This window comes from Azolla caroliniana, unplaced genomic scaffold (genome assembly GCF_043228905.1).
Source record: "Azolla caroliniana isolate FFs.n. ecotype wild unplaced genomic scaffold, voAzoCaro1.0.p SCAF_11, whole genome shotgun sequence".
Lineage (NCBI taxonomy): Eukaryota > Viridiplantae > Streptophyta > Polypodiopsida > Salviniales > Salviniaceae > Azolla > Azolla caroliniana.
Genome location: NW_028230446.1, coordinates 10,811,780 through 10,836,912, shown reverse-complemented (window position 1 = coordinate 10,836,912; position 25,133 = coordinate 10,811,780). Strand labels below are relative to the sequence as shown.

General features: G+C 39.3%; 1 pseudogene; it reads left to right on the top strand.

The window, feature by feature from the left end:
* The first annotated feature begins 14,215 nt into the window (after positions 1 to 14,215).
* LOC147857761 (phosphatidylinositol 4-kinase gamma 6 pseudogene) lies at positions 14,216 to 16,721 on the top strand (annotated as a pseudogene).
* Positions 16,722 to 25,133: the final 8,412 nt, after the last annotated feature.

Here is a 25,133-nt window from a genome sequence, read left to right as displayed (position 1 = left end):
GCCCCCCAATGTGAAGAGGTGAAAGCTAAGAGGGTGTGAAAGTATTAAAGTCCTTGCTTTACGTATGCAACCTTTATTAAATGATATTATTCATAAATCACAAACGGGTTTTATGCAAGAGCGTTCAATTTTTTATAATATTTTCATGTTCTGGGAGCTTACAGCTTTGGCAAAAGAGAAGGATGTTGAACTAGTGGTGTTATTATTGGACTTTGAAAAGGCATACGATAGAGTTGATTGGTCTTTCCTCGAGGAAGTTATGTTACAGCTAGGATTTCCAATGGCTTGGGTAGTGGCAGTAAGAGCCTTGTATAAGAATGTGTCTAGCTCTGTATATGTGGCCGGAGAAGTTGATCCTCCCTTCTCTATTTCAAGGTCAGTTAGGCAAGGCTGTCCATTGGCCCCTTTCCTATACTTATTAATAGTTGAGGCTTTCATGTGTATTTTAATAATCATACCTTAATAAGAATTAAAGGGTTGCAATGGGGATTAGATAAGACGCAAGTGCTTGATAATGAATTTGATGATGATACAGCTTTATATGTAAATGGGGAGGAACAGAATTCGCGTAATGTTCAATGTGTGGTGCAAGAATTTTGTGAGCTATCAAGTGTTATTATAAATTGGAATAAGTCCATTGGAATAAGAATGAAGAATAATAGAGTTTCACATTGGTTGCCCCATCCGGATTTTCAATGGCTTCAACATGGGAGGTTAGTAAGATATCTTGTTTGTCAAATTGGTGTTGATATTACTCATGATCAACTTATTGCCCCCTTGTTGATGTCATTGAAGAAGAAATTGTTGTTTTGGTCTTCGAGGCATTTATCATTGGTTGGAAGAATTGTAATTGTTAATCAAGTGCTTCTGTCTTCAATGTGGTATATCCTCTCATCTTGGTTGTTTTCAAGATCTGTTCTATCTCAGGGGGTATCTGATGCAAATGCAAGATCTAAAGTTGCATGGAAGGTAATAATATCTCCTCCTCATGAGGGCAGATTAGGGTTGATAGACCCAATGTTTCAATGTAGAGCATTACTTGCGAAATTTGTTGTGAGAAGTATGCTCCTAGGGAATGAGCCATGTAAGTTGTTACTTCATGAACGTATGAAGGAATTGGTTCCATTTAGAAGTGGACATTGGAAGCAAAATGTGAGGTGGTGGTTTGTGCACGAGGATATGCCTTTAACTTCTATTTTCACTTCGGATAAATTTTTTAACTCTTTGTTAAGAGCTTGGAAATGTTTGTTGCCTAATCTTGTGCATAAACATCTTATATGGGAGGACGAGTGGAAAAGGCAACCAATTTGCTAGAACCCCTTGATTAAGGATGATAATGGTAATACGTTGGGAAGAAGGTCAAGATTAAATTGGGTGGCGGTTGATGAGGCATTTGCGGCTAATGTTTGTACTTGGTTAAACTTTAATCAATCCTCTAGGGATGTTAGGGAACAAGTTTTGAAATCAGTAAGAGGTGGTATGTTAATGTTCCGAGAGATAAGTAACGCTTGTAATAGGAGTTTGCCTTCTTCTTTTAATTCAAATCATGTATGGTACCGGGCATTCTTTTCTTTTAATGTCTTGATTGGAGCAAGAGCTTATACATCTAATGAATCCTTCTTAGCATATATAATAGTTTAGGAGGGAAAATTGCAATGGGTCTCTATGGAGGATGACCTTCTCAATTTAGTGGAGCGGAAGCCTATTAGGGTGGCTGCAAAAACATGGAAGGTATGTATTATTGATCCCCATCCTGAAAAAGTAAACCCTTTCTAGGATATTTGGGTTTGTGGTAGTAAGCCCTTATTGGAGTTAGAGTGGGATCCAGCTGAATGGTGGTGGAGAGATGTTAATGGTAAGATGGTTTCTTTCTTTGACTACTATGTAAAGTTAGGTAGGAAATTCCAATGAAGGAGGAATCCGGTTATGTCAGTTGCAACTAAGGTATGGTTAAATAAGAAAATTCCTATGCATTCAGTATTTGCAAAATCATTACATTTAGATGGTTATGTGTCCACTATGCACTTCTAGTCTTGGAATGGATGCATAGGGAAGAGGGAACCAAAACTTGCTCTTTTTGTGGGCTTCATTTGGAATCAATGCAACATGCCTTATGGAATTGTATGGCTGCATGTTCTGTTTGGAAACATATGTTGCGCCTCATTAATGTTGAGTATGGACCTAATGGATTACATGGGGAAATGTCTTTTGGATGGATGTAAATGTGGATAAGCATAATTATGAAAGAGAAAATATACTATTTACCCTTCAAACTAGGGGAAGGCAAGTTAAGGGCATACCATACTTATTAGAGATCTAGGTACTAAAGTAAACTTAAGATAAGGATAAACAAATGATAGATAGAAAGGAGAAAGAGAAAGAAGGGTGTCGATCCACCCGACCACCCCCGAGCGAAGGGATCGAGACGGACTCGAGCCTCGATCAGCGTCCCATACCACCGTCGTGGCGTCGAGTCGTACCTGGTGCTGGCGCGCTCGCTACAAGAGTTGACCCACCACAAGAGCAGAGTCTCGATGTAGTCAAAAGATGATCAAATGAGGGTAGCTAGGCCTCTTATTTATAGCGATACCCAAGGCCCCCAGGCAAGTTCACACTTGACCTAATGGGTTGTTTCAATCCCGAGGATTAAAAGTAATCCTCCCCTTCTTTACACTCTCGTTTAACCCTCACACTTATCCACGTGTATAGAATACTACGGTAAATTCTCACCACGGGATATTATATGGTCATGCCCGTAACATACTCCCCCTCTTTAAAACATTGCACTCTTGCAATGGAAAGTTAGGGAAATTAGTTCTGAGAGTATTTTCGCGTTCCCATGTGGCATCTTTTATTGATTTATCCATCCATTTTATTTTAAATTCTCGGATTTCTTTAGTATGTAATTTTTTTGTTTTAACATCAAGAATTCTTTCTAGTACATGTGGTTTAGAAGATAATTCTTCAGAAGTAACCAGAGTTTCAGTTGTAACTGTATTGTCGCCAGAACCTAGAAGTTCTTTTAGACGACTCACATGAAAGACTGGATGAATTCCAACACCATCGGGAAGAGCGAGACGATAGGCTAATGACCCAATGCGTTTGAGGACTGTAAAAGGTCCACAAAACCGTGGGGCTAACTTAGCGCACTTACCCGTAGACAATGTCTTAGAATTGTGAGGTACACGTAAAAATACCTTCTGTCCAGGGTTGAATACACGAGGTTGCCTATGATGATCGGCATAAAAACGCGCTCTATCTTGAGCTGTTTTTATATTATCTCGTGCAATATGCAACATATCTTGCATATCCCGAAGAAAGTTTTGCGTACTTCGCAACTCATCATGATGTATATTAACATCAATCGGGGCTCGTGGCTGAAAACCATACATCAACATAAAAGGACTATATCCCGTCGACGTATGCTTGGAGTTGTTATAAGCAAACTCCAAAATTGGGAGATAACGTTCCCATTTTGTTGGTTTTGCACCAACGTATGGTCGAAGCATGTCCTCAATCATTTGATTTACTCGTTCTGTCTGTCCATCGGATTGAGGATGATCCGTGGAGCTCATGCTCAACGTAGTTTCTAACTTCTTAAAGACTTGCATCCAGAAGTCACTAGTAAACTTTGGATCTCGATCACTCACGATATCCATCGGTAACCCATAAAAACGAAAAAATTCGTCAATGAATTGGTAAGCCAATTCAGGAGCTGTTACCGTGGTTTTAGTAGCAATAAATCTGGCCATTTTAGTTAGTCGATCAACCACAACCCAGATGGCATCATGACCTTTTTGGGTGCGAGGAAGGCTAACAATAAAATCCATGGATATACTTTCCCACTTATTATTGGGAATGTCCAAGGGATGTAAAAGTCTTGTGGCTTTAAGTCGCTCGGCTTTGTTAACCTGACACTGGTGACATTTAGTCACATAGCTATGTATGTCAGGACGCATCTTAGGCCAATAAAATTGAGTGGAGATGAGAACGAGTGTACGATGTATTCAAGGGTGCCCTACTAAGGGTGCATCATGACATTAAAAAAGAATCCTCTTTTTGACCTCGGGTAAATCTGGAACACAAACCTTCCCATTACGGTAGAGCAAACCATTAGCAATGTGGAAGTATTCCTTCGAGGATGTGATGGTGTCTGTTCCAGACTCAACTCTTGCCTAGTATTTTGCAAAATAACTGTCATCAGGATACTTTCCTCGAAGGTGATCATAAAGATCTGATGTTATTTCAGTGAAGCTAAGCATGTTACTTCACGGATGCGACTTAGTGCATCAACGACAGTGTTCATGGAACCTTTACGATATCGTATGGAGAAATCAAAGTCCTGGATGAGATCAGCCCATCGGGCCTTACGACCTTTCAGGTCTTGTTGGTCACAAAAATATTTCAAGGACTCGTGGTCCGTAGTTACCACAAAGCGATTTCCATAAAGATAATGGCGCCATGTTTTGAGCGCATGTATAACTGCAAATAATTCCTTTTCTTGAACGGTATACCGACATTGAGCAGAATCAAGTTTCTTACTCTCGAATGCTATTGGTTTACCATCTTGATACAAGACAACACCTATAGCATAATTGCTTGCATCGGTTTCAACCTCAAAAGGTTTTGAAGGATCAAGTAAAAGAAGTGAAGGAGCCTTGCAAACCAAGTCCTTGAGTTCCTTAAAGGCGAGGTCTAGTGTAGCATTCCACACAATAGGTTTTGTAGACTTACGCGTTTGACCTTTTAAAAGATCAGTAAACGGCGTCGTCAATTGGGAGTAATTACGAAGAGACTTTCGCAAAAACCTGACAAAACCAAGGAATGATCGAACTTCTCAAATATTCTGAAGACTGGGCCAAAGCTTGATTTTCTCAATGCAAGAAGGATCAATTTCAACTCCTCGTTCGGTTATGAGATGTCCAAGATAAGTAATTGATTTCTTGAAGAACTCACATTTTGAGATCTTCGCATAAAACTGTTTGTCACGCAATGTTTGTAAAACAAAGCGGACATGTCTAGCATGTTCTTGTAATGTACGGCTATAAACTAAAATATCATCCAAGAAAATAACGCCAAATTTTCCAAGTTTTTCTCGGAAAATGTCATTCATTTCTTGTTGAAAAGTAGCCAGAGCATTGGTCAAACCAAAAGGCATAACCAAAAACTTGTAATGGCCATAGAGCGTACGAAATGCCGTTTTAGGAACATCGTCCTCACTTATTCATATTTGATGGTAGCCAGTACGGAGATCAAGTTTCGTAAAATACCGAGCTCCCTAGAGACGGTCAATTAGATCGTCAGCCCGGGGCAATGGATACGAATTCTTGATCATCACTTATTCAAGCATCGGTAATTAATACACATACGCCATGTGCCCTCTTTCTTTTTAACCAAGAGAACTAGTGCACCCCATGGAGATTTACTATAACGTATATAACCCATTCGTAAATAGTCCTTGAGTTGCTTAGATACCTCATCTTCTTCAGATTGACTTAAGCGATACCCGTTTGAAGAACATTGACAATTACTTAAATGATGTGTATAAACCTGAAGGACATTAGGAATCTAACCTTTATGGTCTGCAACTTTAGCTTTGTTGTCGTGCTCTTTCCGTTGGAGCTTTCGACATTGATCTTTTGTATGACCCTTCTTTTTGCAGAATACACAAAAAGGATGTTGTTGCTTACAATCGCGATCCAGGAATTTGTTGGGTGTCTTGTGTTTCCCAACAAATTGTGACTGCTTAGTCTCGGGCGCTTCGTTGGGTTTGTTGTGGTCCTTCTTCGAAGTGCGTTGATAGCGAAGAACTATTTCAACGGCCTCTTCGAAGGATTTTGGATCCTTATTGTGCACTATCCAGTGATAGTCCGAATTGGGGATGCCATTGACAAAAGAAGCTATCAACCAATTGTCCCCTTCTAGACCCGATTTTTGGATTTGGGTTCTAGCATGGTGAACATAGTCTTCTAGAGAGGAAAATTTCCTGCTAGAGAGGTTCATTAAAGCTTGTGCTGCCTCGGTTCGAGGGGGAGGTTGCAGAAATTGGCCCTTAAAAACCGTGACAAAATTTGTCCAGGTATCAGGCAATTTCCCCGTTGTACGGAGCCCACGCCACCAGGCGGCGGCCTTACCCCCGAGTTCTCGGCCGACATATGCAATCTTCGTACTATCTGGCGTGGGATAGAGCTCAAAATGAGACTCCCATCGGCCCAGCCACGTGCAGATTGCTTCTTCGGTTCTTTCCTTTTTGTCTCCCGTAAATGGCTTAACGACAAACGATGGTTCACCTTGTCGCTCATCAGGTCTATTAGTCTCACGTTGTAGACTAATGACACGTGCCTCGAGAGCACTTTGAGATTGCCGAAGTTCGGTCATCTGTTGAGCGGTGAAACTAAGGTATTGGGTTATTTGTGCCAAATACATCTTAGTGGACATTTGTCCAGGAGGATTCCCTTGAGTTCCTTCCGCTTGAGCAGATGACATTGGGTCATTAATTTGAGCCATTAAAGATTATTTCTGGAAAAGAAATAGGATAAGTTCAGAGAGATAGTCATAACATCATGTCGTGATGTAAACATATCATGGGCAAACATTAATCGATATCATGATCTCACGTCAATACCCCTCTAGATGTATGAGATGAGGTTCAAGATCAGGTTACTATGGTAACACAAAGGTGTTTTAAAAACCATGGGGGTGACAAATAAATGTCTTTCCCTGATCTCTATATCAATTTTTTCATGGTGGCTCCCCGAGGCTCAACCATGTATGTTCACGTCATGAATAGTTTATACACGAAAAAAATGTTAACAATAAACTATGTTTTGGTGCCCACATATGTGGTTTCGGCTCTTTAAGTCCTATTACGAGGACCCCGAGGTGCACTTAGACCTTAAGTCTAAACATGTGTTATATTCATATGTATCAAGGATGTTGTATGGTCTTGGTCATATTTGAACTCGAGACCTCGAGAACAAATACATTAAACACTTGAGCTAACCAAGTAAGTTGCTCTTCTTGAATGCTTAATATTTGATGCGTATAAAAGATATGCGAGGCATTTGATCATATATGTTTTTTTTAGAAGAACATATATGTCAAGGGTCCTTATTTCGCCCTCATTTACCAAAACTATGTTGGTACGTTACCTAACCTCAAGTCTCGTAATTACGATGGCATACGCCAAAGTGCAACCTAAAGGTCAAGCCAAATGAGCCCTCGTTTCGTAGTAGGCCCACGTGGCCCATCACATGGTCACGTCATTACAAATGCCTCTCGTAAGAACGAGCTCATGGTGGCATCGTATCCATGTAACAAGGGAGGGATGTTGGATACGTGTGTCATTGGAGCGACCTCACTTGAAGTGGGTCAAGCCCTACGTACTCAACATCATTATGGCTATAGGCGTTTCTTTACGTAACGAAATCGAGGTCATCAACGGGGTTGTCAACAATGCAAAATTGTTGAAAAAGGGATGGTGACAACGCCTTTCTCACAAAAATGTGAGGACGGCCACCACATCCTTTTCCCGACAATGACAACTTTCGATATAATCACGTAATAACGAATATACACATATGTTTACTTATCACATATATACGATCAAATACGTATATATGTGAACACATATGCCTATATTAAACATATCATTATATTAAATAGCCACAAATGGTGTGATCGAGATACGTAATCGAGGTATATACCTCTACGCACACGAAACATCCACTAATAAGAGATCATCGTAATACGCAATTGAGGTATTGACCTCTTACGCATACAAGACCAAACGCATATCGTTTACAACAAAACAAGGTATTAAACTCATACGCAAACGTAACATATGTTCGTGAACGTAATACGTAATTGAGGTATTAACCTCATACGCATACGACACTCATCACATATTATTTATATGTCAAACGAGGTATTGACCTCGTGCACATATGTAAACATTTTAGATAATCAATTAAAGACCACTACAACATCATTGACTTAATGAAAAAAAAATGACATATAAACTAAACACATGATTAGATGGGAGAAGAGAGAATAGAAAGAAAAAAAAAATATTACGGAAAGAGTTACCGAAGTTCTTTGTTGATCGTTGTCTGGATCAAGGCCGACTGCACATCGATTGATCACCATCAATCAAAAGACAAAAGAAAAACAAAGAAACATTAGTACATAAATATGATGCCAAATATTAGAGATCTAGGTACTAAAGTAAGCTTAAGATAAGGATAAACAAATGATAAATAGAAAGGAGAAAGAGAAAGAAGGGTGCCGATCCACCCGACCACCCCCGAGCGAAGGGATCGAGACGGACTCGAGCCTCAATCGGCGTCCCATATCATCGTCATGGCGTCGAGTCGTACCTGGTGCTGACGCGCTCGCTACAAGAGTTGACCCACCACAAGAGCAGAGTCTCGATGTAGTCAAAAGATGATCAAATGAGGGTAGCTAGGCCTCTTATTTATAGCGATACTCAAGGCCCCCATGCAAGTTCACACTTGACCTAATGGGTTGTCTCAATCCCGAGGATTAAAAGTAATCCTCCCCTTCTTTACACTTTCATTTAACCCTCACACTTATCCACGTGTATAGAATACTACGGTAAATTCTCACCACGGGATATTAAATGGTCATGCCCGTAACAATACTCAAGCTCAAATTGGTTGAATGTGGATGCCACAATATGGGCTACAATATCATCGGTGGTTCTATGGAATATTTGGATAGATCAATGCAAAAATGTGTTTCAGCTAATAAAGCAAAATCTTGTTCATTGTGTGACGGAAATTTGGTCGATGCTTATCTCAATTTTAAAAGGTCAATATTACTCCTTCACTAGTAATGAAGATATGATTTTTCTGAAACAGCAATCCTTTAAAGGCAAGTGGAAGGATTTATTTGTTTTTGTGGAGAGAAATGACAAAATAGATTGGCAATATGTACCCCCTCGATGGTTGTTTCCTCCATAGGGGGAGGTTGGCTTCAATTATGACATAATGGGGGATATCTTAGCCGCCAATACATTGTATCATTATATGTCTTGTATACGCTTATTAGATTGGTAATGGAAACTATGGTATAGTTTAAATATATATATATATATATATATATATATATAATGAGGGTACGAAAGTAAGGCATTATGCCGGGGATTATGTGAAAAGAAGAAGTTGAAAAAGATGCAATTGATAGACCGGAAAAGAGAATATCCAAATGTGATCACAACGAAGAGAATGCGCAAGTTAAGGATACTACATTGGCAAACCCTAAGACTTGGGGGTTGGGTTGTTTGTTGATGACAATAAGATTATAACTGACACTCTGGGTCCACTCCACAATATGACCCAATTGAAGGATAGAGATAAGGCAGAACTAGATAAAGGTATGAAGTGCTAAGGCATAGACAATAAATAGGAGCAAGATGAAGATTTGGTGGATGGACACGACTTGAAGGGTGTTCCTCAAAAGATAGCAAAGATATTGTGCTTAAAGGACATGAATTACAAGAAGAATGAAATTGAATGAGAGGAGGGTATGATCCTCATGGAAGCTCAAGAAGAAGACAAGCATGGATCTAACATTAGCTTGACATGTGTGCACCTTGCACATGAGAAAAACACCCATATGAAGGTGATAGAAGGCCAAAGCACTATATTGCAAGGCCAAATGAAAAAGGGTGTGGATAAAGAAAGAAGATATATAGAGGTCAATGGCAAGGTGGCCAGAGTAGATGATCTCATAGGAAGGAAGGTTGGCACCTCGTTCTTTGCCACAGCTTGTAAACTTTTAAGTATCAATAATTGTTCAAGTGCAATGAACCTATATAAGCTTGAAGAGAAAAGTTGTAACACAAGAACCCAAGAAGCATAAGAACTCGAAGAAGATTATGGGACCTAGTTCACCATAGTTGTCCTCCCATTATCCATACCACATTTGGATTCAAGTCTTCATGTCACGCTTAAAGAACTATAGTTTGACATATGAATGCATATCATGAAGAATGCAAAGAAGTTAGAAGTAAACAAGAACACAACAACATGGTGTCGATACAATGATCCAAGAGATAACTGAGATGAGGGTGACACACTCATATCACAAGAGAAAACAAGCTCATGAGACCATGATGAAGACTCTTGGATTTGTGAAATGTATGAAGAGAAATTGGTGGATTGGATGGTTATCATGGCTATGGTGGAGTTGGAAGAAAAAGGACAAGTAACTATATTCCCCTGGTTACACAAGATAAGTTTCTAGTGTAGGTAGATAGGTTTCAAATAAATGAGAGAGAATTGATACAAAGGTTAAAGGTCTCCATTGTGATTTCCCCTCCCTTACCGCATTTAACACATGTCATATGATGTACAAGTTTTGTGGGGGTGAATGTCCTGATGTGGTTTATGAAGAGCATCAAACTCTTGGTGAATGGTCCATTCATGGGAAGAAAAGCATCATACTCTTGGTTTATGAAAGGTTGAAGGTTAGGTGGAGTGCACAACTAGAAGAAATGTAATAGAATGATATTAAAAATAGCAAAAAGATATAGGTCAATTAGTAAGAACTTACTCCCAGATGAAAAGGTCAAGTGTTTGAATCCTATGGGGACAATGTGAATCGATAAACATGATGGGAGATGACCAACATTTTCCTCAAGCTAGGTGCCCTTGAAAGATGAGCACTACAAGCATATGAAGGGACAAGTGAGCTCATTGTCAAGGATACCCATTTTTGTGCAAGGCGGGAGTGCTACTGAATTTTCATCTGAGCTCCGGATAGCGAATCAAGAGAGCGTGCAAGACCAATGGCGACAAGAGATGACATGGCTATCGTCCGTTCTCATGACTCCATGTAACGGGGTCAAGATACCATATCCTTTGTATCTAATTTACTTTCTTGAACTTTTGATGTGATATGATAATCTAATGGCTACAAGAATAATATTTCTACTAACCCTATTATTTTTTAGTGAATCATAATCAAACAAGTGGTGCAACGAATTTTTCAACTCGCAAATTCGAGCAAGGTGTGGGAAGATACATGAAAAATGCCTCGAATTCGATAGAAGACGAAGCCTGGAATTTCACAGCAAAGGATTTGTAGCGCTGACATGAAGAGATTGTTGTGGGGACCATGATCGGAATTTTCGGAATGCGAATCCAAGCTGGAAACAAAAATTTATGAGTGAAACATTGATTCTCGGATGATTGGAGTCAAACCCACCACACTGACCGAGGCCGACATACTGTTCGTCGAATGACGCTAGACGAAAAAAATATGCAACTACCATTGTAGCCTACTACAATTGTTGTTGTCATCAGCACATCTACTTCCATCACCATTATCCACTATTGTTGTCACACATCGTTGTACATTTTAAACAAAAGGAGATTAAAGAAATTTTAAGGACCAAAGGAGCCAACCGAAGTTCGCCCCATTCCTCGTTGGCCTAGAGTCCTTGGTGATCCCGCTCACGTTTCATGTGTCACGTTTTTTTGTGACATACGACACTTAAGATACAACCTAGAAATCTCGTGCATTGACCCTTCATTAGGGATATTGCCAAGATTAATGTCCAATGCTCACAGTTTTTACAATTGATTGATAGAGATTAATGTCCAAATTTGGGGACCATGGTCCACAAATTGAAATTATATATTGACAACAAATCCAAAAAATGTGGAGCATGTGCCACTCCATAAAACTTCTAGCTATTAGAAAGGCAACGACTTCCATTCCGTATTAAGATTTAGATATATCGTCACAAACCATAAGAGTAATAAACCACACACGAAACCTTCTTATATGTACATAGTCTTAGGTATGGGCCTATGGCAATACATGCAGTCTATTTATTTTTTGTTGCTGATGACGGATAGAGATCCATCATGTTAAAAATAACTAGTGTTTCATCTAAATCGTTGGTGTGCCATCGAGATAAAAATAAATAAATAGAAAGTGTGGTATTTATTGGGCATAGGGAAGAAAGAACATATAAGAACATATATAAACCAAAAGTGAAAAAAGACCGGATAAGCTCAACGTGTTGTGTTCCAAGAAAGAAGGGGGGGTCCCACCGTCTCTTTCTCTTTATGTAGTAGTAGTAGTACATGCATGACTACTACTACACCCCAAAAAAAGAGGCGATATTAAAGCCGGAAGAAAACAAAACCCAAGATCAAAGCAAGAAGATTTGGAGCGCTTTAGATTGGATACATACATACATACATACATACATACATACATACATACATAGAGGAAGAGCAGCGGCACACACATATGTATGTATGTATGTATGTATGTATATACAGAGAGACATGGAGAGAGAGAGAGAGAGAGAGAGAGAGAGAGAGAGAGAGAGATGGTATGAATGCGTTGTTGTCACGCACACCAGAAAAGCCAGAAGCGGAAAAGAAAACGGTCAAAATTAATTTTTTTAAAATCAGGGTGAATGAATAAAAAAGAAAAAAGAAAAAGGAAAATGTCGGCACGTGCGGGCTCCGATGGGCCGGCGGCGCAGCCACGTGGCGATAGGACAATGATCGGAAGGGCGGTGTTGGGGGGGGGGGGGAGGGGGGCCCACAGAGAGCTCACACTCCAATCGGATGAAATGGAAGAAAAAAACAAAAATACGTATATACGTATACGTACGTACATAACAAGAAGAAGAGTTCTCCAGCCCAAACATAAATATACATACATGGAATACATACGTACATTCATTTACATACATACGTACGTGCATACATTTACATACGGTTTGAAGGAGGAGGAAAGGGGGGGGGGGGGGGGTGGTGGTGGTGGTGTGGATTGGAGGGCAGGGATTTGACGGACGGGGTTGGGCTGCTGGGAGATGGACGGTCCAGATGCGCTACTCTTTAAAACACTTCCAATATTTATGTCTATATATATATATATAACGGGACTTCAACTCGTACCAAACTTGTTCTTCTGCGTCGTCGTCTTCTTTTTCTTCTTCTTCTTCTTCTTCTTCTTCTTCTTCTTCAGACTTCTGATGAAACAGGGAGCTCATCCACTGAACTCATCATCGGTAGCTCATACACATCCATTCCAATGTCGGCAGATCACTACTTTTACAGAGTCATTGCCCTACAATGCTGCTAGTTTCCGTTGCAGGATCGTGAAGAAGCTAGCGCCAGTGGTAGTTAGTAAGGTGTGGTGACAGCGCCATTGCACTGACTATATAATGCTAGCTTCCATTGCACAGGATCTGCGAAGAAGGTATTGCCATTGCTTGTCATTACGGCAGTAACCGGAAATATTCGGGTTTTATCTTGCAGGAATCGCAAAGAATGTAGGTTCTAATGCTGCATTCTGTTTGCTAGAACAGTAGATCTGCATCTTTCTTCATCAATGGAAGCTGGATCTCATGCTTTCCCCCCTCTTCCTTCCTTCTTTTACGCAGATTTTCCACATTGCATCTTTGTGCTGAAGCAGAGCTTTCGGACTTGCATGTCTAGGGGTTCGTTTATAAATGAAGACATCTTCAAGCCAAAACTTGAGTTTCAGGTAAAATGACGCTTCAAAACGTTCAGCTTTTGTGCAGGATAAGATGGCGTTGAAAAAGAAGCTACGTGAAAATAAGTTTTAGGTCATACAGTTGAAATGTATTTATTTTAGGGAAGCAAACTAAGTCAAAATAGAACAAGACTCTATCTTTTACGCTTCCAGATCTGGATCTTTCTCCCCCTGATCTAATCTGTACTCTGTATAAGGCTTACCGCTTGAATTTTGTATGATAGAAAGCACGAAATTTCATGAGAAAGATCAAGTTTTCTTGTTGAGTTCTCTACCGCCAGTCTAGTGGACGGTCTGTTCTGATCACATTGTCAAATTACGTATTCACTCGGAAGTAAAGGAAACTCTTGAGAAATGCGTTGAAATATAATGGGAACTTACTGCAATATGTTGCGTCATGAATGTAACGTCCTGAATTTCAAGAAATGAGATGGAAGCATTGAGAATTGTATTTTATTCGGTTTATATAAGTATTGAACATCATGCCTACAATGCATATACCCTTTTCTGAGGCAGAAATGAGAGAGATGTATTAATAATAATTCATGTTTTGCTGAATGGAACATTGTTTTTGGATGCAGAAAATAGAATGCGTTGAGGGAGTAACTTCATGTTGTATGTTATACCGAAGACTAATAATAGGCTTGGCTCAAGGAGTTTCTATTTTCCTTTTGTTCTGAAAGAAAAGCTCGCTAAGGATAGATAGAGATTGTTTGTTAGCTATAGTTGTGAGCTTTTGGTGCTAGCTGAATCTTAGTAAAACAGCTATGCCACTGAGTGATGGCTCAGTTCGGATGCGGCTACCCCTACTGATACCGGATGGGGTTAAGGGGGTTGAGCGCAATATTGAGAATTGGCATATGTTTTCACAGCGAGATGTTGGAAGTGTGCTAGGGATTGATCTTGATCAACACGAGAATGCTCATATGGTCAGGAAGAAGCTTGAATCCAAGCAATGTGCTTTTACTGCATTAGGTGACAATGTGGTGGACAGTGATCTTGGGGAGGCAAGAAGGAATGATTTTCAAGTTTCTGGCTTATTCAGAAGCCTGTCAACTCCATGTAATTTTCTTACAAAAGAGGTAGAAACGTGTAAAAGAGGCCGGCTGTTTGAGGTTGTTGGTGGATTGAGTTGTTGTCCGAAGATGAAGAGTATAGTAAAGCAGATTATAAAGGGTATCGAGTGTGGAGTAGAGCCCCTCTCTGTAACGGGGGGTCTTGGGGGTGCTTATTACTTCAGAAATGCCAAAGGAGAGAATGTTGCCATTGTGAAACCTAGTGATGAAGAGGCCTTCGCACCAAACAATCCAAAAGGTTTCGTGGGAAAGAGTTTGGGTGAGCTTAGCCTTAGTAGACCCGTGCGTATTGGAGAAACAGGGATAAGAGAGGTTGCAGCATATCTTCTTGATCATAAGCATTTCTCTGGCGTGCCTCCGACTGCATTAGTCAAGGTTTCTCATCACGTATTCCACACGAAGAGTACCTCGAGCTCGGATAAGAAGCCCCTGTTGCCCGTCGAAAAGATTGGGTCTTGTCAACAATTTGTGTCTCATGACTTTGATGCAAGCGACCATGGAAGCTCTCGCTTCTCTGTATTGGCAGTTCACAGGATTGGGATTCTTGACATTAGGATTTTCAATACTGACAGGCATTCGGGGAACATACTTGTGAGAAAGGCCAAACCTGTCGATAATTGTTCAAGTGCTGTGAATGAAGCACTGGATCTCATCCCTATAGATCATGGGCTATGTCTTCCTGAATCATTGGGAGATCCATATTTCGAATGGTTACACTGGCCTCAGTCATCATTACCGTTCTCGGAAGAGGAACTTGCGTATATTCAACAATTAGATGAGTACAAAGATGCCGAAATGTTGCGTAAAGAACTACCTACACTGAGAGAGGCTTGTCTCAGGGTACTTGTTCTCTCTACAACGGTGCTTAAACGAGGAGCCATGGCTGGTTTATGCCTATCGGATATTGGAGAAATGATGAGCCGAGATGGGATCGGGGGTGCTAGCCAGCTTGAGTTGCTCTGTATGCAAGCTAAAGACCTTGTTGACAGAGAATTCGCAACTGAAAGTGTAAGTTACGAGGAGGAAAATGGCATTTTCGTTTGTTCAGATGGCATCATCGATGACGGTTTGTATGAGCAGTTTGAATTTGAGATGGATGAAGACGAAGACATGTTATTTTCATCAATTATAGGAGCAAACGATGAAGAAAATATTGCAGCTATATCATCAGGTAGGGAATCACTTGATGGATTAGAGAAGAAGTTAGAGTATGTGGTTAACTCTCCTGGTAACAACAATAGAGCTCATCTTATGAATAGCCCTAGGATAAGATCAGTATTTCCTTGGCTCTCTGAACAAGAGGAGATAAATGTATTTATAATGGGAACAGGACGTAAACATGGGCTATCCCCTGGTTGCAAGGTTTTAGCATCACCAAGATCAGCCAGGTCATATAAAAGCATTAGTTTCAACAACAGGAAGCAAATGTATATGGACTATCGAGGTGGGTATAAGGCATTAGCGTCTGAGACTATAGGTAAAGGTAATAAGAGTGCCCCTCCGACTTTCTCACTCGGTGATATGAATGATAAAGAATGGAATTGTTTCTTAGATCATTTCAAAGGGCTTCTGCAAGAGGCATTGCTGGCCAAATGCAGCCAGAATACTGTCTCTAGACAAAGGCTTGGAATTTCTTGCCAATTTTAATCAAATCCATCTTAGCTACAACTACTAAAGAGAAGAAAACCCTACTGAATGACCAAGTATGAGAATGAACATTCAGATGGATATGGGACTTCAAAAAAAATAGGACTAGATTTTATTTTAGAAAGCCTTTTGGGTTTAATGTATAGAGTAAACCAAAGGTAAAAATCACTGAACAAAAAAAGGAGGTATTTTTTGTAAATATTGATTGCAAGTTATGAACTGATGATAATCATTACCTCTGAGCTTTGAACCATGGTGCATGGAGGAACTTCGCATGTATACTGGTTTGTTCCTGAATGCTTATGGTTTATTGCTATTGGCTAGTTTTTTTTATTATTCCGCCCAGAGGTATCTCATTTGTATTTTGGATAGAATTAGTGCTTGACTGTTGTTGGTCTCATTGGTCATTTTTGACCTTTTGGTAGATCTTAATATCAAAGTCTCATTTCATCTCTCGCAACTTGCATGAATTCTTCATAGAACTCTATCTGTGAGGTTATGATGAGTAATATGATTGATATCATTGATTCAAAAAAACTAATTAAATTTCTCCCATACATTAATATTAAATTGAACCTCTATGGGTAGCCTTTGATATGGATAGAGCATATGTGTGCACACACTTCAATCAACACCCATTATCAGATATATGTATCTACTTCTTTTACAAAACTAAAGTCTTCTTCATGATTTTTTGGTTGTAATGGATACAATGGAAATTTGATTTTTGTTTGTAGCATTTCAGTTTACATTGGAAACCCACTATGGCTTCTTCATATTTCCAAGGTTATCTTGTTATCATGAAATATAAATGGTGCCTTTTTTACCCATCTTGAATGTGTTTATATTTTATGGTGCCACATTGCTCGTTTAATGGCAGCATTTCTAGGAGAAAGAGAGGCCTGAAGCTTTTATCCATATTGCATATATAAGATGTTATCCATTACTCTAATGTATGGTTTGATATTTATACGTGATTTGTAACTAGAAAACCCTTGGATTAGGATTGATTAACCACATTATATAGTCAGTTTGGAGTTCGTGTTATTTTACAAGGGAATATGAAGTCAATTGCTCGATTATGGGGGATATAGCCCTAAGAATGTGAATACGTGCATGTCTGTGGTTTTACTTTATAAACTTTGTGCATTCTTTTTTAATTAATCTTGTGCAAGTACTTACGTTATAGAGTGAGTTTAGATCTTGCTTTTGTAAATAGTTTACAAGGGAGTAGCTCGAGGATGATTGACACTCGCTCTCGCCCATCCCGTGTACAAAAGAGTAGATGGTGGTATGTCCCCAAGCACCTACCTTGATGTGGTTATGAAGAAGAACACCCATGTAAGAAAACTTTTGGGACGTATGTTGAAAGACATTATATATCAAAACATGAGGGTTGATCACCATAGCTCATTCACTTTTTGTGCGTGTTCTAGTTGTCATCATTGTTCAAGAAGAATTAACTCATACATGTTGCAACTGATTGTTGCTAGTGTAGTGGGCTCCATAGCTCATATATGGAGGCACTCTATCACACATTTCATTTGTTGAGAAGATCAAAAGAAGATATCATTGCCAAAAGGATGAATCAACAAATGGGTACCTCTCTCTCTTGTGAGAAGTTTGACTACGATAACTTCACTTCAAGGAAGTACGAAATGCACTAATATTTTTGTTAGACAAGGCTATTGAGGATACATCCAAGACAACAAAAGGGGAAATCAATCTCATGCTATAATTCAATTTTTTCGCAATTAGTGACTGAAGGGATTAATTTCAACACAAGTTTGGATGGTGTAGTTGGACATTCCCTTGGTCTCACACACTGGAGGTCTCCAATTCAAGTGGGTTTGGACGAACCCCAACGTAAACATCCTTCTCCTTTCCCATTTTGCTTGCACTCGTCTATTTTTTAAAGTTTCAGTTTCAATAATTCATTGTGCTTGCTCTACAAATTGTTGATAAAGAAGGGCTTGATTCAGGCATAAGTTATGCGATTCTCAAACAACTTTCTATTTTTGGACTACAAACACTTGGTTATTAAAATCTCCCATTTTCACCACATTCCATTAGTTACATAAATGTATTCCATGTTGGTAATGTAATTTTCATTGCTAGTAAAAGGTCTCTTGTCGATTGTTGAGAGAATCAAACTCTCTATCTCTTGCACCCAAAGCCTAAGTTTTAGGTAGTCCAAACACCCAACTTATACATAAAGAATTAAGGATAATTAAAGCCTATTACTTATTTTAGTCTCAACACTTAAAAAGGTCTACTAAATCATTCATGCCCTCACAAAAGTAGAAGTGCATATTACTTTTAGGTAGTAGATATAACTGCACGCAACAAAATTAGGAATTTGGACATCAAGTGCATTCAATTGGTTGTATCCTTGGGATAAATATCGATAATTTTATTATCAATCGTTTTTATAATAAATTATCAATCAATGCTTCAATTTTATAATATTTAATCAAACTTATTAATGATCATAATTATCAAGATAATTGATTTTATCAATGATTCGATCATCAATGATGTTTTATTAAATCATTAATAGATCTTTTCATTAGATTGTTAATCGAACTTTCATTTGATTGTTTGAAATACTTACGCTTTTATTAACATTCTTAATTGAATAAAATCCTCAAGTTAATTATATAATGAGTAGTCATGCATGCACATGCACAATCATACACATTTCTTGCTTACTCGAATGCATCCATGTTTGTGGTTCACATTCCACATTAATGAGCATAGATGCATTGTCTCAATCATACAAACAACTTGTTGGACTTTTTTGCACGACAAATTATGGCCTAAATTTTAGGCATTGATATAGTAGCACATCTCTTCCACCTAAAATAAGGCATTAATCGAAGAATAATGCTACTTAAAGATTCACTTATTATTTTGGGTCTAGAGGTGCTAGAATAGAAAATAAATAAAGAAGCAATGAAACAATTTCTACTTGGCTAGTGTAATGGACTAGTTAGGATTAGAGAAATTAAGGGAAGAGTTATTTGGAGTAGTTAGAGATGTTAGAGGGCCCACTAGTTGAGTGGATTGTTATTTAAATGCCATGTGTGCACAAAGGAGGGGAGGCTATTTTTAGAAATTAGGGGAATATCCCCCATGTAATACTTCCTCTAATATTATAATATACCCTTTTCTCATTTTCTGGAGTACCCCTCTTAAATATTTCATGCTTGCTTAACTGTTTGTTGTAATATCTGGTACCAGAGTAGGTTTTGCGCATAATGGAGCAGGTGTAGGAGCATGGAAATATCATAGAACTGTCAAATACGGTAATATAATGGACGTATTCACATTGCCCCATTGGACAAACTAGAATATGCTATTGATGTAAATAGCATAAAGGGCAGTTTGCCCTAGTTTGGTTAGTATATAATCGACTTGTAACCTAGTTTAAAGTTGATGTTGTTGTTGCTATTTGAATAATATAGTTGTATTTTGTGTGCCTCTCGCTTTTCCCTCCCTGCCTCCCTCCCTCTCTCTCTCTCTCTCCATCATTTGTTGTTAATCTCTTGCACTTTATGTTTGGTCAAGTCTGTTCAATCTATCTTAATCTTTCACCTTGTTAGTCAATTGATATACATACTATTGGTGTTGCATCCTTACCTTGACAACCTCACGTCCAACAATTGGTATCAGAGCTCGATTCTTTCTGTTGTTGAAGCTCACTTGTTGCCATCATCAACAACTTTGATTCGACTAATGAAGACTTCAACTTGCTAGCTATTTTGAATAGGAATCTACAAGATTTTCAATCTAATTGAAATCTTTTGTTGGGCATCTACAAATCTAATCTTGTAAGAGGAAGAAGCATTCGCCAAGGTTTGTGCCCAATTCAGCTATGTAAACCTTGGCCTAGTTGGGCTTAGTTGAATTGGGCACAAACCTTGGTGAGTGCTTCTTCCTCTTACAAGATTAGATTTCCACACTTTAGGTAAACCAGTCAGTTGTACCTATGTTTTCGACTGTAGTCACCCCGAGCAAAACATTGAATCAGTCGACTCAGCTTGTGTTCTATTTCACTAGATCATACTTTGGGTAAACCAACCCGTTGTACCCTTCCCCTTATCGTAGCCTCTCCGAGTAGAACTTTCGACTAGTCGACTTCTATCAAAAATGGCCTCCACATCCAGCTTATCAAAGATGAGTCTCAGGAAGTTTGACAACATGAACTTCAATTTCTAGAAGGAACAAATGCATGGCTACCTGATCGTGAAGGGTCAAATTGACCCAATTGAGAATAAAAATTGTCCAGAAGAATATAAACCGAATGAGTGGATGAAGTTAGATGGTATAACTTGTGCCACAATTCAGATGCATCTACCTAAATAAGTTTACTATACGATGCAATCCTATCCAAAAACCTACGAATTATGGAAAATGTTGTTGGACACATACAAAAAGAATGTGGCGGTCACAAAGATTTATCTTATACAATCTTCGAATGAAAGAATCTTATTCGGTTCAGGCACATTTCAACAAATACAAAAGCATCAATTCCCAAATTTCGGCATAGGGGATGATTATTGATGATGAGCTAAAAGCTCTGCTGTTGATGAGCATCTCCCCCCATCATAGGAAACTTTCGTCACAACTATGTGTAATGCATCAGCTACGGTCGTCAAATACTCTGAGAAAACGAGATCCATCTTGTCTGAAGACGCTTAGAGAAAAACATTCACGCATGAGTCAGTACATGATACTTTCATGGTGCAAAGTTCGGCCGACTAACCGAAAAGTTGAGGAAGAAGTTCTTGCTGACAACCGACCAATGCGAGAGGCCGAAGCAAGTCCAGGGATACCCGAACGAACAATTACTGCAAGAAGCCTGGACATATCAAAGCCGAATGGCATGCCCTAAAAGCCAAGAACAAAAAAACTCAGAGATCAGGGCAAAAGGGCAGCCAGTAAGAGGAGCTAAAAACTTTATCAGCTGCTCAGTTGACATTCTGTTTGACAACTCGAACCTTTTGGTTATCGAGAATACGGTTGAATAAGGAGTTTTGTATACGGTCGAAGAAGCCCCTAACTGGCTTCTCGATTCGGGTGCATCATATCATGTGACACCTCGCCGATCTCAATTTTGGTAGTATTCGGCTCCGCATTCCGACTCAGTTCGAGTCAGAAACTCTCAATAGTGTGCCATAATCGGAATTAGGACAATAGAACTTAACCTACCGGGTGGTTCTATTTTGCACACGTCCTAGAACTAATAGGGCCGCTAATCTCGGTGGGATAAATCGATGAAGATGGCATCTGTGCCGACTTCTCTTCAGGAGGGTGGACACTCCACAGAGGGAACCTCCAGCTTGGTTAAGGGCAGAAGGTACATTCCTTGTACCCATTATACATCACGCTTAGAGACAGTCGATATTCAGGTGTTGCCCCTATGGCATGGACAACTTAGCTATCTGAGCAAGGTTGGTGCCAGCATCATACATCTATTTAGGGTCGACCATATCCCTAAGCTCTCCTTCTTAGACCATTACTTTTGCGAGCATTGCTAGTATGAACGAGACAAGAGAGTAAAATCCACTCAACGTAGTCCATTCGGACGTTTGTGGCCCGATGCCACATTAGTCCCTCAACGGTGCGTCATACTTCGTTACATTTATCGACGACGTGACTCGGAAGGTGTGTACCTAGCCAAAACCAAAAATCATGTGTTCATGATCTTCATGGAATGGCTCACGATGATAGAGAATCAAACCAACTAAAAGTTAAAATTTCTTCGGTTTGACAATGGTGGAGAATAACGATCAGACGAATTCGTCAAATTCTGCAGACAACGTGGCATTAGATGGTATTTTACGGCCTTATATAGTCCGGAGGAAAATGGAATTTCAGAAAGAATGAATTGGATAATTCAAGAACAAATTGTTCCCATGTTGCACTGCACAGAACAAAGAGTACAAGAGAGAGTGAGACTGAGTGAGAGTAGACAACACAAATTCTATTACAGAAAGATGCTCAAAATTTTACATAATGCTTCTGTGCACTTGATATATACAAGCCCATCTGTCAGGGCCATTAAGAAGTACTGATATGTACTTCAATGCTCTTAAAAGAGAATCTAACACTAATTTCATACGTTGGACCTATTTAATAGAATAGGACATGTCACCAAGTGTGATGTTCCATCATCCGGATCCGACATCCGATTTCGTAATCCAGAACCGGTATCCGGCATCCGACCCGGAAAGAGGGCCTAGCCAACTGGAGTTGATCCTCTTTCCGGGTCTGACCAACCTGCTTATCCAACCGGTCCAGCCCATGTTGAACTTGCTCGCTCAGCACTCCCCCTCAAGCTCAACTTGAGGTCGATCCGTCATGTTAGATTTAGCCAGTCCTTCCAACCGACTCCTCTTGGCATCCTCTCACCTAGCTCGCGCTCCACGTTTGGTCCGTTCCTTCGTCCCATGACCCCTTCATTGCTCCTCGACTCGTCCGATTTGTTACAAAGGCACTACGACTCTTCTGTGTGCACAATGGATCATGATGTGCTAGATCATTTAGTGCTCAAGATAGAAAAGAAGGGGAAGGAGACTTACCTCTGTGTGGCAAACCAAAAAGCTTCTATTCCATTACACACAAAGCTCAACTTGCTCTCGTCTGTTTTCTATTCTTACTTCTCTCCTCTACTCTCACTCTTGTTACTCTTCTACTTACTACACTTACTTTTTACCTAAGTACATAAGTGACTTATATATGCAGCTAATTAGCTGCCAGTAGCTAAATAGCTGCTAGTAGCTAAATAGATGTTTCACCTTTATGTCCACTAGTAGCTAATTAGCTAATAACTACTATAGCTTATTTCTCAATAAGCATCACATACCTTTGTTGAGCTTGCTTCTCAACACTCCCCCTCAAGCTCAACTTATCCTTTCTTGGAATCATCTTCAATCTTCTTTTCTTCATGCTTTTCAGCTACCATGGCGATGGTTATAACTCCCATCATGTCTCTAAACTGTGTATGTTTTTCCATGCTCAATCCCTTCGTAAGAATATCAGCAACTTGCTGATTTGTACTTACATACAACAGATCCACTTCTCCATCGATCACTTTTTCTCTAACAAAGTGATAATGCACTTCAATGTGCTTTGTTCTTGCATGGAACACTAGGTTTTTTGCCAATTGAACACTGCTCATATTGTGACACCAAATTGTGACAACACTATCTATATATTCTCCTAAATCAGAAAGCAATCTTTTGATCCATACCTCTTCACAAATGGCTATTGCAGCTCCTCTATATTCAGCTTCAGTACTTGATAATGCAACAATAGCTTGTTTCTTGCTACTCCATGAAATAGTTGCACTTCCCAATGTAAACATATATCCACTTGTGGATCTTCTGTCAGTTTGGCATCCAGCCCAATCAACATCTGTATATCCTTCCAGATTTATGTCCAGATCATCCCCGTAAAACAATCCATAATTTTGAGTAGCTTTTACATACGTCAAAATTCTTCTAATGCAGTCCAAATGTGGCTTTGTTGGTTGTTGCATAAACTGGCTGACTGATCCAACAACATAACTCAAATTAGGTCTTGTTATGGTCAAATATATGAGGCTACCCACCATAGACATGTACGTGTTTACATATTCTATTTTGGCTCCCAAATCAGCCCTCAATTTGCAGTTCTTATCTAGTGGTATACCGATAGGTTTGCATCCAAGCATACCATACTTCTTCAACATAGTTGTTGCATACTGTTTTTGCAACATATATATACCACTTTCAGATCTGATCATCTCAATGCCAAGAAAGTATCTCAGCTCTCCCAAATCCTTCATATGAAATTGCATTTCAAGAATTTTTTCTAGCTTGCTTATTTCATTCATGGAATCACCTCCAATGATTAAATCATCAACATAAATCAGGATAACAACAATGCAATAATTTATCTTCTTTACATATAATGATGGATCAGCCTTTGACATTTTGAAAGCAATTTTTTTCAGAGATTCTGAAAGTTCTTTATGCCATGCCCTAGGTGCTTGTTTCAATCCATAGAGAGCCTTTTTCAGCCTACATACATATTGTGGATGCTTCTTATCTTCAAAACCTGGTGGTTGACACATGTACACTTCTTCTTCCAAGTTACCATGTAAAAAAGTATTTTTTACATCCATATGGTGTAGAACCCATCGTTTGGCTGCACTCATAGCAAGTAGTGTCCTCAATGTTGCCATCTTTGCAACCGATGCAAATGTTTCATCATAATCAATTCCTTGCATCTAGGCATATCCCTTTGCAACAAGTCTTGCTTTATGTCTACTAACATTTCCATTTGAATCATGCTTTGTTTTGTAGACCCATTTGCAACCTACAACATTTTTTTTTTTCGGTAACTTCACCAAATCCCATGTTCTGTTTTCAACCAATGCATCTATTTCTTCTTGCATTGCATTCACCCATTTCTTATCAGATTTTGCTTCATCAAAACTATTTGGATCAGGGATTTGTACCACTTTAGACATGTATGCATAATGCATGGCCATATATGTATCATAACCAAATCTTTCAACAATCTTTTTCTCTCTATTTGATCTTCTCAGTTTCTGATTTGCATCCTTCATTGTTTTTTCCATACCAAGGATTTTCAAGGCTTCTATACCAAGCTCATCATCCAATGACGTATCTGAATCTACATCTTCCATGTTTCTAGACACATCATCAAGCATTTCATATTCTGGCATCTTTTGTTTTCCCTTTTTATCATCATATTTTTTGTGTCTTGCATTTTTTCCACTCCAAGCATTAGATTCCGATTTACTACCTGAGCTTCTCGATGGTCCAATACATTCCATTGATGTGGAAC